The following is a 17057-nucleotide window of genomic DNA, read 5'->3' on the forward strand; positions in this document are numbered from 1 at the left end:
CATTTCTAAACTGCATTTTGGATTTACTCACCTTATCTTTGTCTACTATTAAAATTTGTTTGTCATATATAAGTGTGAGAAATATTAAAAAAGAACAGAAAGACATCAGGAGAGGGACAAATACCTTTTCACTGTATTATACACAGTTTAATGGCAGAAATTATACATTGTGTCTTGGAGCAGATGATATTTATTTGGACAAAGTGAACATCTTGATTGATGACTGCGCATGCTTTCTGTTTTTATTTGTGGAAACCTTAAACCCAGGTTTCAGCAATTAGTAATGCATCGTTATGAGAGGAAAGGAGTCAGTACCTGTCTGCATAGCATCTTAGCATTGTTTTAAGACATAAAGTATCCAGTGGCAGCTCTATCTCCGCTGCCATGTTTGACCTTGTTTGACCTGCCACTCTGCCTGTCATTCTCTGCTGTTCAATCAATCAATCAATCTTTATTTATAAAGCACTTTTCATACAGAAAAAATGTAGCACAAAGTGCTTTACATAGTTAAAAGCAGCCCACCCCACCCTCCAACTCACTCCCCACACTCTCAATACACATATATCCCCCCACCCACATACACATTCACACACGCGCACACTTAAAGAGTAAAAATTGGGCTGGGCTCGCATGAGCCAAGTGAGGAAACATTATAACAGAGAGCCGTCTGCACCGGGAGCCGGTCACAGACCGCAGCCTCTGGGCTGGGCACACAGCCGGAGGGAGGCAAAGGAGCCCCCCAACCAGGCTGAGAGGACCCCAGAGACCCAGCAGTCACGGTCAATAACAGCCCCGGTGCAGAGAGCCCCCTCCGAGGAAACACTGGAGATATGCCACAATAGGCTATATACAGGGTAAAATGATAAAATAAATAAGAACGGGTTACAATATAAATATAAATAGAGTAAGAAGATAAAAAAATGGATAAGAATAAAATCAATAAATATTAGGTAAAACCTGAATTAATAATAAAATAACAGGATAGAATAAATAAGCATAAAATAAATAAACGTTAGGTGAAAGCTAAATTAAAAAGGTGGGTCTTGAGCCTGTTCTTAAAAACATGTACGTTCTCTGCTGCCCTGAGCTCCTCCGGCAGGCTGTTCCACAGACGAGGACCATACCACTGAAAAGCTGCCTCTCCGTGAGTATGTGTCCTGACTTTAGGAACAATCAAAAGGCCAGTGCCAGAGGACCTCAGGGTCCACGAGGGTTCGTATGGTAAAAGCAGATCTGAGAGATAAGAAGGCCCAAGACCATTAAGACATTTAAAAACCAATAAAAGAACTTTAAAATCGATCCTGAAACACACAGGGAGCCAGTGCAGCGATTCTAAAACCGGTGTAATGTGGGCCCGCCCTCTGGTCTTCGTCAGCACACGAGCTGCCGAGTTTTGCAAGAGTTGTAAAGTTGAAATATTCTTCTTAGGAAGACCAGAGAGCAGGGCATTACAGTAATCAATGCGACTGGTAATAAAAGCATGCATCAGCATCTCCGTGTTGGCCCGAGAGAGAATAGGGCGGACTCTGGCTATATTTTTTAGATGATAAAATCCAATTTTGGTCACATGTTTAACATGTGGGATAAAACCAAGCTCAGAGTCAAAAATAACGCCCAGGTTTTTCACTTGTAGCGAAGGACATAGTGAAAATGCCTCTAATTTAGACAAGCGTTTCTCTCTCTGAGCCTCAGGACCGACAATTAAAACTTCAGTTTTGTCCTGGTTAAGCTGTAAAAAGTTTTCTGCCATCCAAGATCTTATATCCAAGATACAGTTAAAAAGGGCATCCATTGGTCTGGTGTCATCAGGAGACACGGAGATGTACAGCTGCGTGTCATCAGCGTAACTGTGGAAGTTCACTCCATGCCTCCTGATGACACTGCCGAGAGGCAACATATACAAATTAAAAAGTACAGGGCCTAGAACCGACCCTTGAGGCACACCACATGTCATTTTATGGATCTTAGAGGAGCATGTATCCATACTCACCATAAAAGATCTGTCAGAGAGATAGGAAGTGAACCAGTTGTGTACAGCACCAGAGAGGCCCACCATGTGTTTCAGTCTGTTTAAAAGAATAGCGTGGTCTACTGTATCAAAGGCTGTGCTTAGATCCAGTAGCACCAGGACTGAGAGCTTTTGGGAGTCCCAGTTACATCTAAGATCATTTAAAACCTTTAGGAGAGCAGTCTCTGTGCTGTGGTTCACCCTAAATCCAGACTGGAATATCTCCAGGATCTGTCTATCATTGAGAAAATCAGTAATCTGAGTAAAAACAAGTTTTTCTAAGACTTTACTTAAAATGGTAAGTTGGATACAGGTCTGTAGTTATTAAAATCATTACAATCCAAATTGCTCTTCTTCAGAAGGGGCCTCACCACCGCCGTTTTAAAGGCAGCAGGGAAGACACCCAACTGAAGAGAGCAATTCATCATGTATAAAAGCTCAGCCTCAAAAAATCCATAAAGTGTTTTAAAGAGTGAAGAAGGAATTGGATCTAAAAGACATGTGGTGGGTCTCACTGTGGAGAAAACCTTCTGAAAGTTCTCAGCATTAACCAGGACAAAGCTGTCCAGTGTCTCCTCAGGTACAATCGAGCCCTCAGATGTGTTTACAATCATATCGCGATTAGATAAAATATCAGATCTGATGGCGCTGATCTTTCCCCTGAAGTGGTCTGCAAACTGCTCACAGAGCGAGTCTGTGGGGGTTCTTTGCTGTTAAAATCAGGGTTAAATAAATGATCTATGGTGGAAAAGAGGACCTTGGGATTATTTTTGTTAATACTGATTATTTTGGCGAAGTATGAATTTCTTGACTTCCTTAATGTATTATTGTACATTTTAAGTTGCTCGGAAAATATTTGATGGTTGATATTATTTTTATTTTTCCTCCATCTCCTTTCTGCTGCCCTGCAATTTCTTTTGAGTTTTTTGACTTCTTCGTTTCTCCAGGGTGATGCATGTTTTACGTTAATCTTTTTGGTGGTGAGTGGAGCAACGGAGTCAAGGCTTTTCTTCAGTTTGCTGTTAAAATAACTAAAAATCAAATCGCAGGGTGCAGGTAAAATCACAGGGGGGCATTTGACTAAAACCCTGGTAAAATTTGCAGCCACTTCAGAGGTCAGATAGCGCCTCCTCACAGTTCGCACCGAGGTCTTCCGCTGAATAAAACCGGTGATGTTAAAAAACACACAGTAGTGGTCAGAGACAGCCAAGTCAACAACAGAGGACACGCTGGTGGACAGCCCAGCTGTTGTCACAGTAACCATCTCACCTTCCCTTCACAGTCCCGCCCTAATGAGACCACTGGAGGACACGGAGAGGGAGAGAGCAGCAAGGGGGTGGCAGAGAGATGCAGACACAGAGAAAAACAGACATGTATCACAGGAAGATGGGCAGCATGGAGGCAGGGTTGCCATTGTCTTGTATCTGCTCGCTGCACACGAGAAACCCTCTCTGTCAGCTACCGTTCCAGAAACAAAAGCCACTGCCCAGCCAGCAGCATCTGCTGATTACACTGTCTGCTCATGACCACACCACAAGTTCAGTTTGCTGGCTTGGCATTTCCATGTAAATCCAATAACATTATCGTTAATAGATAATTACCCCGCGCTGCATGATTTGTGACCGCAAACACAGATTAAAATTCAATTAAAGGTAAAAGTGTGCGTGGGTGCTGCCTGCTCTGCTTTGCTGAGTGGCTCCATTGAAGCTCAATGTCATGATTCGGCTGTGTGGCAGGCAGGAGAGGACCCAAACGCAAACTCACAGAGACAAAAGGTAAACTCAAAAAACACAGCTTTATTGCTGGCGTGGAGTGGGACACGAAAAACAATACAAAATAAACTAAACTGGAAAAACTAAAGCACAAGGAGCCACAGGGAAAAATCACACAGCTATGATGGAGACTACGACACTGACAAAGAGAAACACAGGGCTTAAATACACAGAGGGATAACGAGGGAATGAGACACAGAAGGAGGGCACAGCTGGGAGAAATCAGGACTGGACGAGACAGAGACGCAAAACTAGAAACACTCACATGAGGCATGGACCTTCAAAGTAAAACAGGAAGTATCACACAGAGACGCGAACTAGACACAGTGGAGACAGCAACTAAGAAACAGAGACAAACCATAAGGCAGAGGTCTAAGAACCAAAATACACAGAGGGAAATACTCAGCTTTGAACACAAGAGACTAGACTAGAGGGAGTAACAAAAGACCAACCATGAGAACATAATGCACAATGCAGGGTGACAGAAAACAAGAAACTCAAACATGCAAAGACACACCATAAACAGAACAGAGGGGGCACAGAGAGACATGAAGGGCAGGGGAGACTTAACATGGGTTGAAACACAAGGGGGAACTAATAAGCAAATCAACATAGGAGGCCTAATGAGCTAAACATACTATAAACATCAAAATGAACTAAAACTCAAAACACTGGGTCCTAAGACCCAGGATCGTGACACTCAATGAATCACATTCAGCGATTATATCTAATGTACATGTGTATAATGCACTTGAATTCATTTGAAAGAGGCAGTATTAAAATAAATGTGTGAGGGTGTTTTGGTTTTTTTTGAATCTCCGGAAAACATCGCTGTACACAAATGCGATCGACGTCACATGAAGGTTGATAAACAAATAGATACAGCCAGAAAGGGAGAACGTGGTGGAGCAGACCAGCAACGCTCATATTAACATCTGTTCTTTTATGTACTTTTAAAGTCTCTCCATCTGCTGCAGCATCATAAAAGCTCTAAATGAAGTGAACGAGGCCTCTGGGCTCTGCACAGATTGGCCCAAGAATTTCATCTGGGAAAACACATCTGCCAAATGTTACAGTAATAAGCAGGCCGCTCGTACGGGCATATGAGTGTGTGCAACAGGTTCAGAGGCTCTCATTTAAAGGCATACAGTGTGCTCATATGAGACCAAATGTAAGGCATGCAAAAGTACAACGCATGCTTATTCTTGTCAATGAGATATACATGCGCTTTGATTACACGTGTGCATGTGTGACTTTTGAGGATCCTCTAACGCGGGGTGTGTGACCTTTCACCATGGTTATTAACCAAGAGATACCATTAAATGATATAAAAGTTCTGTCCTGCGTTTTTTTTTTCTAAATAAAAGGACATTTTCAGAGAAATTAACAAAAACATTTTGTCTTATAATTACAGGACAGTCTGGCCAATGTGCTAGCAGAACATTTTCTGTAACTTTACACATTTATTTCATACAATTTAAGCCCAGAGAGTCGTGTTGATAGATTTATTTTATTTACTACAGAGATGTGTTATTGAAATTGCACTTATTATCCTTTATTAAAATCTCTCAGGGACTAAATGTCTAGTTAAACTTCTTTAAACTGAAAGAAAGGAGAATTTAAATCAAAATGGCCTATATGTGGCCTGTGGTGTAAAATGAATATGACGTCCCTGCTCTAGCAGGTTCAATCAGTGACATCAATCAGAATGTGTCACATTTAACCATGGTATGGAGCTGTTCCCATCTTATTTCTGTGCTGCACTTGTTAGGGGGAGATAACTGCAACCCTAAACTAACAAACCGCCCAGCCAGGAGCCTTTCAGTCAGTCATAACAGCATCTTCGAGCTACATGCATGTCCTAGTGTGATTTAGCAGATTCGGCCTCGCGGTGAGCCCTCGTTCTTTGTTGGAGCCGTTTACATAATAGCAGATTTGGGTTTTATGAGGTGAATGTTAGATAACACACAATCATAGTGTAGTGTGATTTCCAGTCTTTACTGTGGCTTCATATGTCAGGACTTACAAAATGCTGTTGATCAGCACTGCAAATTTGCCTATACTTGCTCCAAAGATTTGCATAGATTTCCTCAGCTTCACTGCCAGTCTCACATATCCAATGATTGTTGAATATGTGATGTGATATGTGATTCCCTCTTCTTTTAGAGGCAGTCCATAAACATCTGGGAACTGAGGAGACCAGCTGTTAGATTTTGGGGAGAGGAATGTTGTCTCACTCTTGTCTGATACAGGATTTTAAATGGTGAAAGGTCTGGACCGCAGGCAAGCCAATTCAGCATCCGAACTCTTCTCCTATGAAGTCATGCTTTTGTAAATATGCAAGGCCTTCCTTGAAAATTGTAATTTGGATCGGAGCACATGTTGCTCTAATACCTGTATATAAAACCTGTATTTACCTTTCTACAGCGATGGTGCCTTTCCACATGTTCAAGCTGCCAATTTCAGAACTTTAACCTGTATTTATGGATTTCATTTTGAACTGTGTTCAGACAGCGAATTCTGGAAGTGTTCCTGAAACCATGCAATGATTTCCATCACATAATCATCAGCATCTGGTATTGATTTTCAGCCTTGTCCTTTGCACACAGAGATTTCTCCAGATTATCTGAATCTTTTGATGATATGATGCACTGCAGCTGATGAGATATTTAAAGTTTTTACTCTGTGGTGAACCTCTGCTCATCTTTACCTCTGTGAAGCTCTGCCTCTCTAAGATGTTCTTTACACCCATCATGTTACAGATCTGTAGTCTTTTAACCTAATTAGTTGCATTATGCATCTCCAGCTGTTTCTTTTAGTACCATTTACTTTTCCAGCCTTTCGCTGCTCAGTCCCAACTTTTTTTGAGACCTGCTGCTGTCATCAAATTCAAAATGAGTTTTTATGGGTTTATGAGATTTGCAAATCATCGCATTCTGTTTTTAGTAATAATTTGCTCACGCACGCGGCATTTACACAAACGTGGACGGTGCACAACACGACATTCACATTATCTGTGTGTATGATGACTATCCTGACATTGCTACAGTCCTCACCCAGTAATACTGTTCGCTCCCAATCAACGTCCCTTGTCAATATTTACTATCGTCTGCCGGTACATCAGCCGCCTTTGCCGTGTTCTCGTTTCTCACCGTCAACTTAATTAGTCACATCTCTCGGTTTAATTACATCAAGTGGAAGGAGGTTGCAATCTCAAGTAGATCAAATTAAGCTCTATGCAAATGCTGGAGTGTCTCGTTCCAGGTTTCTGTGGCAACAATGTCTCTATCTTCCTTATTTCTGTTGGGAGGAGTAATGCAAAGCTTGTCATCAGTTGCTAAATGAAATCTTACACTGGAAATCACTCCTATTAGGCAGGTTAAGTGGTTGACTGTCTGTTTAAGTTTCCACTGAGAAGTGACTAATCCCCGCTGTGTGTGTGTATGTGTGTGTGTGAGAGAGACCGAGAATGAGAGAGGGGGACAATATGAGAATGAACCAGCTTAGATTGGGAGAAAACATCAGAGTTACATCATATTTGACTAATCAGCACTGACAGCCTGTACAGAGATGATCAACTTCAGCAACTTTCAGCATCACTGGCAAGTAAACTAACCATGTATCGTTTTCTATCTTGTTCTATCTCTCAAGATACTGTAAGTAAATGTTTCAGGATAGTATAATGTCATCAATACAAATTAACACTGTGCTATCAAAACACAGCCGAATCAAGTTTCAGCCTGTGGTTATACATTTCCTACTAATGTACTTGTGTGCTGCACTTCCTCTTAAACTGCATGGTCATATTGACACTTTAATCAATGCATTCCTTAAAGGGATTCTTAAAGCAGTAATCTAGTGCTGCTCAATGCTGCACTTCACTTGCTTAATGCTTCAAAAGTTGCTAACTTTGTTGTTGTGTACGTGTGGCAGCACGCTTGCACCGAACAAGATTTCTGCAGAAAATGGCAAAAAAAGGTCGAAATGTTCCATGAATCTAAACAGATATCCAGAGCTGAGTGATAATTCTTATAGATTATTGTTAGGTTTGTGTTAAATCCCAAAATAAAACTTAAATGTAATTCTGATTTATTGTTTGCAATAGAAAAATATTAATCTGATTTGATTTCAGTACAAATTAATTATAGGAATAATTGACTGTAACTGTGTTTTCTTTTTTATTTCATTTTATTTTCTCGCACAGCCCCCATTAAAATGTAACATTTTTCCGTAGTGGTTACTGGGAGCTGCTGGCCGGTCTGTAGGCCTGTGCGTCTGAGGCAGTTTTATTCCTTAATATGAAAGAAAAGCAAATAAACTGAACCTTCTGTGATGCTGCTGATCACAAATTTGATTTTGTTTTATAATGTAGTTGAACTGTTTTTCTGCTGGGCTGAACTTTTATCCTTAGTGCAACTGTGCTTTCAGCTACTTTAGCAACCAATCTTTAAGTAATGCAATGTTTCTTAAGTACAATAAAAAAATTGTGAGCTTGTGTGGAACTGGATTTCTCTAATCATTCCCATCCACTGTGTCCCATCGACTCCATCACTGAAATTCAAGCCAAGATTTTTGTAGTGTGATTTGGAGTCTTTACTGTGCACCAAGATTTCTGTCTTGCTTGTGAGCCACAACTCTTACTTCATCAGCCCCCTTCCCATTCCTCTGTCCACTCTGCACTCATGTGGGAAATGCATAAACTATGTGATATTGACAGACACGGTGCACAGGCCTGCCGGACAGTTATGCAAGGATAATGTGAACTGAAAGGTCTTCTGTGTACATTTTCTTTTATATTATAGCCCTGTGACTTATCTGACTATGTGTTAAATTATTGAAATTATTATATATATGCGAAAGTTAAGGAATCTGAAAGAAAAAACTATAGAAGACACCAAGGTAATTATTCCAGATTACATTTTGCTCATCCTGTTTACATGGGACTAAAGTATGCCATGTAAAGGGCTTTAATGTGCAACACATGCTGTGCACTATTGGAGAGATTTTCATGATCATTTGTTGAGGTTATTGTTTTGGTGGACATGTGGTCCCCTGTAATCCCTTCCCATGAAACAACTGTCCATTGTTCACTCATAACCCAGATGATCCCAAACATTAAATGAAGCATTAAGATAAGATAAGATAAGATAGAACTTTATTAATCCCTCGGGTGGGTTCCTCTGGGAAATTCGACTTCCAAAAAGCACAGCAACGACCGAAGCCAGTACAAAACACTTTAGGGGGTCAGCAGTTTTTGCACCAGAGACACAGAGAAAGCTGACTAACCTCATTTTACCCAAATCTCAGTAAAGACAGTGATGGGAATATTCAAATCAAAACAGAAATAACAGTTACGACAGTGACTGTATCTCTATGTTATTTAAAAGGCCTGCTGTATGCATTTCTAAACACATAACTCGAGGTGTTGCACATTGATTTAACTCTTCACAAAAGGTAAACTGACCAAACAAACAAACAAAGAAAAAAAGAAGAAGAAGAAAAAAGCAAAACTGCGGCATAAAGCAAATCAGCCAACAGCAGAAACCAGTCAGCCTTTACTTTGCTATAAAATTTCTCAGTTGGAGGAAGTGCAGCATGGTGGTTGGAAGAGTAAACATGAACATGACTGAATATCGTTCCTGCAGTGTGACTTCATTATTGATTAAAACAATGAAAACACACTTTGACTGAAAAACACTCACTGTGCATGTTAATGTTGTGAAAACTGTCCTATGTATTACCAAAGCCTGCATTGGTATCGGATCGATCCTTTGTTTCTGTCCTCTAAGTTCAGTATGTAGTCCAGTTAATTATGTCAAATAAATTACTTTTTAGAAATAAAAAAAATACACCTCAAACATGCACTATGCAAAATGTCTGAACCTTTTTGTGTTGACTGTCATGTCTGTTTCATTTATAGTTCATTTAAACAACAGAAGTTGACCCTTTAGAGACAGGCATATTTAAATGGATCCAAGCAAACCCAGGTTCCAAATTCATGAAAAGCTGAAAGGTGTGTTTTGTTGTGTTAACTAATTATTGTGGAAAGTAAAAATCAGTGATCAAGTGGTTATTAAACCCCAGTCCCACAGCCTGCTGCTATCTGGGAAGTGGCTCACTGCTCTACCACCAGATTTTGGAGCACCGTCTTTCCTTTTTACCAGATTCATCCTTTGGTGGCACAAAGTGCTACAGCTCTTATTTCATTGTGCAGTCTCCAAATCCATAAATACAGTAACATGATCCTGAATCTTAAAAACCTAATGGAAAATCACCAAACATATTTCTTTGAACTTTTTTTGTTTTCCTTTTTGGCGGTGGGAGTTCACATAGTCAGTCATGTAATACACTTTTTTAAATTTATGAAATGAGTTGAAATAACAATAGAAATGCATACTCCTCTGTACAGTAACACAGAGTCCATCGTCGATTGCCATCAGGCCAATCACGTTCAGTGTAGTGTGTAGCCACCATCCGAAGGCCCATTTTGAGACAGGAAAAGTTTTGAATAATAGCTGTACTGTAAATATAATGATCTGATAATGTAATACAGTTTAGTAGTTCTGTTATATGTTCTTCCCACATATTTAAATTAGAGTTGAATGAAAGGTGTGGACCTGTACATAAAACATAAAACACAAAATGTACAGTTTAGTCTGCAGCCAAGATGATAAATTATGAATGTGTTACTTGTGATGAGGTTTTTATGTAGTTGCTAACTAATACAATTGTGGTTAGTGTTTGCCTACAATCCTGTCATATACCTGTAAAATAAAGATTTATCTCATGTTGTTACAACCTGATGATACACTCTCTTGGACCTGCCGTCTGTTAGGTTTTGTATTGTTGATTGTCATTTATGCTTAGAAATATTTAACCATATATGCTTAGAGGTGTATAATCATTTGTAGATTGAAAGAATGTCTCATCCTAGGAGGTCTGTAACAACTCTGTGTAGCATGAAGAGGGGAGTGCGTTCACTCCTCTACAGAGTGTTCTGGCGTGGATCACACACCTCCTAGGAGAGGTCGTATCTTCTCTTGCTGATATATGGTTTAGCAAACACACGTATATCTCTTTAAGTATAAGAGCCTTTTGTTTTGATAGATCTGCTAGACGCCTGGCACCAGCTTTGGGGAGTCTTCACAGGGTCACATCTTGATCTCACACACACACACACACACACACACACACACACACACACACACACACACAGGCAAGGTACTCTTTGTGTGTACACTGTAAAAAAAAATCTGTCAAATTTACGGTAAAATACCGGCAGCTGTGGTTGCCAGGAATATACCGTGTAAAAAATGTGGAATCTGTAAAAGACAATACGGTATACTGGTTTTGTAACCCTAATTTTTAAGGTAGACAACGTATTATTTTACCAAAATCATGATAGAAAAAACCAAATATATTTGTCAATTATACAGCAATTTAATGTAAAAAATGCAACTTTCCATAGCTTTTTACGGATATTTGCAGTAAAAAAAAAGTAATAATATAATAATATTTACAGTAATTTGTTGTTAATTTAACAGTAATAGGAATAGGATAGACCCTATTATTGTAAATAACTGTAAAAATAACAGAAATATGTTAAACCTTATTAAAACCTTTGACAGTAAAAAACACAGTGAAATTGTATAACAAATTACAGCATTTTATTTTGACCAGATACATTTTACGGTAAATTCCTGGCAACCACAGCTGCCGGTATTTTACCGCTAAAAATACAGTACAATATGAGGAACATAAATGGTTTACCGTACATTTTACATTTGCAACCGCTAAATATAGAAAAATCTAAAGATGCTCATATACAACCAAGGTAGAGAATATTACTGATAAACAATGAGAAAATTTGACATACCATTTGAAAACAGACTAAACATATTATTTTCTCTATTCCTACAAAACAGCATAGATCTTGAGAATACAGCATGTGTCCATATATGGCTGGTAATCCATGGAGGAATGAATAAACATGAAACAAAATATTACCTGCCCCTGACCTATCAACAGTAATGAGTCACTGGGTCCTGCCTTGGTGAAGGAAAGGACTCGGTGGAGTTTCTAATGCGCATGGTGTTGAAGATACAAGCTCTGCAGGAGTACTTCAATGTCCATCAGGAGTTCACTTTGGACTGGCAGGATCCCCTCTGCAGCAAAAAAAATGGACAAAGTTTGATCAGTGCTTGAGCAAAATGCACAGAAATGAACAAAACGTGCTGCCAAAACCAGATCTAATGATAAATGATTTCTTAAGTGTAAAATATACAGTTCTTAAAGGATAGCTATTGTCAAAATGCAACCTGGGCTGTTTTTTTCAGTTTTTTTTTTTTTTACTGTAAACGAGACAAACATATATCTAAAAGCATAATTACGACAAACAAGCCGTTTTTGAGATTGACCGTGATTTTGTTTTGTGGTCAATAGCCAGTGAATGGGAATACTAGGGGGCCGGGGCATAAATTTGAGCACATCAAAATCGATACAGTAAAAAAAACAAAAAAAAAAAAACAGCCCAGGTTGCGTTTTGGCAATAGTTATACTTTAAATCTACTTATGTAAAAGTTATACATAGACAACACAGCCCTAATCACAATCATAATTTGTTGGAAAACGTATTTAAGTTTCGTATTGATTTATCATAGAACTTGAAGTTAATGGCTGAATGCATGGTGATGAGACCTATCATTCAATCTACATTTTATAGCGTATGAAACTGCTCACCTGGACATGAACCTGAGCTCGGCTGATTAAGATTAGTGTCTCCTGTCCATCTTTCTTTAGCAAAACTTGAATAATACCACTGCTTACCTCTTATTGAATCTTTGGGTGCAGACTTAATTGAAGAGCCTCGTATAAACAGGCAGGGTGTGATGTTTAGGGAAACCAAAGAATACAGCCGCCATCATTTCTGCCAGAAGACTCATTGGGTGCAACGAAGCTTTCATTGTGGACTGGCTAGATACCTTCTGCATTCAGAAGGAAAACAAGAAGGGCATACACCATAAACAATAATAACTGACAAAAATAATGAGACAAGAAATTAAAGTAACAAAATAAGTGCAAATCAAGTTTCCCTGTGTTACAGTGTAGCTGAATGTTTTTCAACAATTTGATTTACGGTAAAACACATACCAAATATTTCCAGCCAAGGTTTGTTTCAATCTTCAGCATTTTTTTCCTGCCATTGTCTTGAAACTGTTTCATCTGTCTCTCTCATTTGATGCTGTTTACAAAAACAAAACAGCAATATTGTAAAGGGAAAAAGGAAAATTAATTTAATGGAAAAAAAAAGATTATGACCTGAAATCTCACCATTTCCTGAGAGTCACAGGTCCTTTGAGTATCCTTATGGTTTCTGCTCAAATTCAGTGTCTGAAAAGGGCAGGAACAAAACAAACCTTTTTAATCATAATAAAGACAAAATAAGATTTAGAGACAGACGACAAAGAAATGTGTAAAATATCTTCTTGAATCTGTTTACTTTACTAACCTTGAAAGAGACTCTTGGGTCTTAGCTGTGCCACCACCCTTAAACCTTAAAACAGATGGAGATGATATGCTGGCCTGGCTTGAAATTTCCGTATTTGGTGCTGTAAAACAATATCACAAACAATAGATTAATTGTACTTTTTGGACCTTGGCCAAAGCATAATAGAAAAAACAGAAAGTCCTTCATGGCTATTGTGCAATGAAATCATAATACTTACTGGTTTGTTTCTCAGATGTCTCCACTCCTAATGATTGTAGTGCCTCCAGTACAATTTCAAGGATTGAGGCAGACAGGTCCGGCAGCACCTTAGTAATGGAACTCCTTATGCTGCCCCCCATTTCCAAGATGTCTGATAAAAGAATGTGAATAAAGGTCAATTTACACCAAGTGGTACCTTTGGTCTTAAAATATGAAGCTGATCTTGCTTGATACTACACTTTTATACAGTGTTTCGTAAGTACCAAACTAACAGCACCATTATTGTGACAGCACACTGTGTTTCAGTGGAACCATTTGGTACCCATACTTCATGTAAGATGTTAATGGATAGAAATCAATTAAGTCAATGGGTTTTGACCAAAAAAATCATTTTATTTAAAACAGCTTACTATCACTTATGTCACACAGAACATCAGCAGGAGGCTCAGTAGAGGGCTCTTCTGATTTCTGCCACAGATCAGACTCTAGCAGACATCTCAAAGTCTCTCTTAAAGGCACATAATAGGCAAACCTATCTTTTCTGTTTTCATCTCTCCCTAAAAATATTTTCTTTGGTTCCGCATAGTTGAAGGCTTTTTTAAAGATCTGAGCTCTGGAATGCACTGTCCTCAATGGCCCGGTATGACATGCAGAAAAAAGATCATAGCTTTTGACAGACTCACAGACTTTGTTGATGTCCTCCTCTGATAATGATGTGTCATCTTTTAACAGTGATGCAAGTTTACCCAAACTGTATGTCTGTCCCAACTCATGCATGTTCTGCATTTCCTCTACAATGTTCTGTATGGTTGAAGCAGGCAGTAGAAACTGACCCTGCAATTTTAAGTAGAATAGTGAAACGTTTCTCAGAAAAAGAGCACAGAATTCAGGGGGCATTTCCATGTTATCTTCATGTGTAATAGACTGTGCAGCAGGCTCGGAAATCAAGGGTACAAAGTCATCTGATGTGGTTGGAACAGATGATGATTGACATGCAGACTCTCTATATAAATCACCAATGCTGCTGTCTGAAAACTCTGTGTTTACGTGACATGTGAGCAGTAAAAGATGATTTAACTCTAAAGGTATTTGTGCATCCTCTTACTGGACAAGTGACCACGTGTCCTTCCACAATATGGCTCTTCAGATGAGCTATTAACTCTTTAGAGTTCTGACACTGACGTTCACACATCGCCATTGCACATGTAAACGAAGAAACCACCACCACACCAGTGACATGGGTGGGGGCAGTGTCTTCGGTAAAAATGAGCCTTAAACGCGCCATACCTGGTGTATGTCTGCTTGCAGCCTGCTTCAATACACCGAAAGAAACAACGTGGCTCATTCCGATGCAGTTTACAATGAAGCACGTAGCCCCTTGATGACTGAACTACCTTACCACAGAAATTACACGTTAACATAACTCCATGTACTTTGGTAATTCCTCCCTAGCGAATTAAGCACGCCATATACAGAAACTAATCCAGAGCAATGCTTCCCTCGCAACAGTAATGCTAACTCAACTCACAAATGCTAACTAAATTCACAACCTCACTCATAAAAAACGAACTGCTAAAATTATCTATAAACGCTGGGCTGGTGGATTTTTATAACAGAGATAACTTGAAGTTGCATGTACTCACCTCACCTCGAACTAATTGTAAGCTGCCAGGATGTCTACAAATTCCGAAGATGCTGTGGTCCAAGCAGCAATAAATGGCGCTAATATACGAGTTCAAAACTGTGTCCGTTAGCGAAGCCAACTTGAGTCTCCTGCATGAAAAAAAGAGCGGTTGGCACACAGCTCAGCAGCGCGCCGCGCTATTGGTCATTTTCAGGTGACGTCATCCCGCAATGTAACGTCGCTCTTTGTTTCTTTAGGAGGTTCGAATTTGATCAGAAGTCACGTCTGCAGACCGCTGCAGCCACGTCTTACCTTGCTTCCCCTTTTTTTGGTGAAATGGTTCGCTCATACTGCACAATGTTGCTACCAGATTTTTTTTCTCTGCAATTCGAACGTAAAACGTCTGTACACAGTTTACCAGCAGTTTAGCTACCAATCAACAGCGATCACACAAATTCAAAATTTAAGGCCGACCCACTTAAGGTGGTCTGATAATATGGCGTGAAACACAACAACATAAAGTTGTTTTAAAATAATAATTAAAAAAGATTATTGAAATCAATTTTATTCACAACCATAAACTTTATTTTTAACATCTTCTTTTGCTGTTGATTTTTTTATCAGAAGGTTAACAATGATATACTGCAGGCCTAACTTTTTAATCTGTATATCAGTATCTGAATTTTAAAATAAAAAAATACTATCAGTTTTATTGTCTTTCACTGCTGATATTTGCTTTTTTTTTAATGGTATGTACTGGTTGTATTATTACGGTGGACCCTATTTTTTAACATCTTGTTTCTGTAAAAATGAATGTTTTTGTTTGCTTAAAAATCTACAGCTTTATACTGTGAATTCCAATGTGCACAACCCCAAAAGATGTAGTTTTACTCAAATAATACCGTAAAATCTAAGTTTTTCAGACATTTTCAACATTACAAATATGTAATTGTAAAATGTATGCATATTTATTTGTTTTCACAGAAAATATTTATAATTTCAACATTTTATTACAGTAAAAAACAAAGTTTTATCCAGTCTCCCAATTAACGGTTATTCAATCTATTTAATACAGTAAAAGGAAGTTTTTGGTTTTACGCTCCATTACCGTTGGAATTTGACGGTGTTTTGCTGTATATTTTACTGACTTTTTTTACAGTGTATGTAGACGTCATATGTTAATGAACCTATGCATATTCATGTAACCTCAATAAAAGAACAGTGGTACGGGAGAACGGACGAGAGCAACTGGGGTCAAGCGAAGGAACGGCGTTTGTCCGGTCTCTCCCGTGCACGAGAAACATGAAGAACTTTGCCTACTTTGTGTCTTGCTTGCTGTGTAATTATATTGTCTTCAACGTTCCAGCGAATAGGTTCAAGCTACAAACCTACCACTGTCCTCCATACATTACCAATTCCATTTATGCATTAAAAAATAAAAAATTTTCTGAAGAAACTGCAGTGTGAATGCTTGAATCTGAATGTATGCACTGAAATGAATTAATTGCTGAATTTAATAGTGATGGGATTTCCGGCTCTTTTTAGAGATCCGGCTCTTTCGGTTCGGCTCACTAAAAAGAGCCGGCTCTTTCGGCTCCGAACCGGCTCTTCAGATTGTTTTGTTGCTTTAATTAATTTATTATTAACAATAATATAAAATTATGCACAAAAGGAATTACTAACGTAAAAAAAGTGGTTTTATTTATATATGTTTATATATAAATATATGCGGTGACACCTAGAGACAAAACACGTACAAACTCCAAAACACATTTCTAGCATGAACTGAACTTCCAAAGCAAAGCTACTAGATCACTTAAATTACACAATTGAAAGCATGTATGTATTGTTTGTGTATTCATACACAAGCACTCATATATATTCAAATAATTTAAAAAAAAAGTTCATTTACCTGTTACTACCACACATCAAATCCGGTCGTTGGTA

General features: G+C 38.8%; 1 long non-coding RNA gene across 3 annotated transcripts; it reads right to left on the reverse strand.

Moving 5' to 3' along the window:
• Window positions 1-11366: 11366 nt before the first annotated feature.
• LOC147314320 (uncharacterized) lies at window positions 11367-16027 on the reverse strand. 3 transcript variants are annotated; one of them, XR_015124643.1, is made up of 8 exons: window positions 15423-16027; window positions 15130-15259; window positions 13506-13637; window positions 13289-13388; window positions 13111-13170; window positions 12931-13021; window positions 12607-12764; window positions 11367-11945 (listed from the first exon to the last, which is right to left on the reverse strand). It is a non-coding gene; the product is annotated as an uncharacterized LOC147314320 (long non-coding RNA). The 3 variants fall into 3 exon arrangements; XR_015124644.1 differs by having other exon boundaries at window positions 15135-16027; XR_015124642.1 differs by having other exon boundaries at window positions 15130-15778.
• Between the last annotated feature and the right edge of the window lie 1030 nt (window positions 16028-17057).

This window comes from Aulonocara sp. 'chitande type north' Nkhata Bay, linkage group LG14 (assembly GCF_057382095.1).
Source record: "Aulonocara sp. 'chitande type north' Nkhata Bay isolate Kocher_YH1m ecotype deep benthic linkage group LG14, A_spYH_male_GT1.1, whole genome shotgun sequence".
NCBI lineage: Eukaryota > Metazoa > Chordata > Actinopteri > Cichliformes > Cichlidae > Aulonocara > Aulonocara sp. 'chitande type north' Nkhata Bay.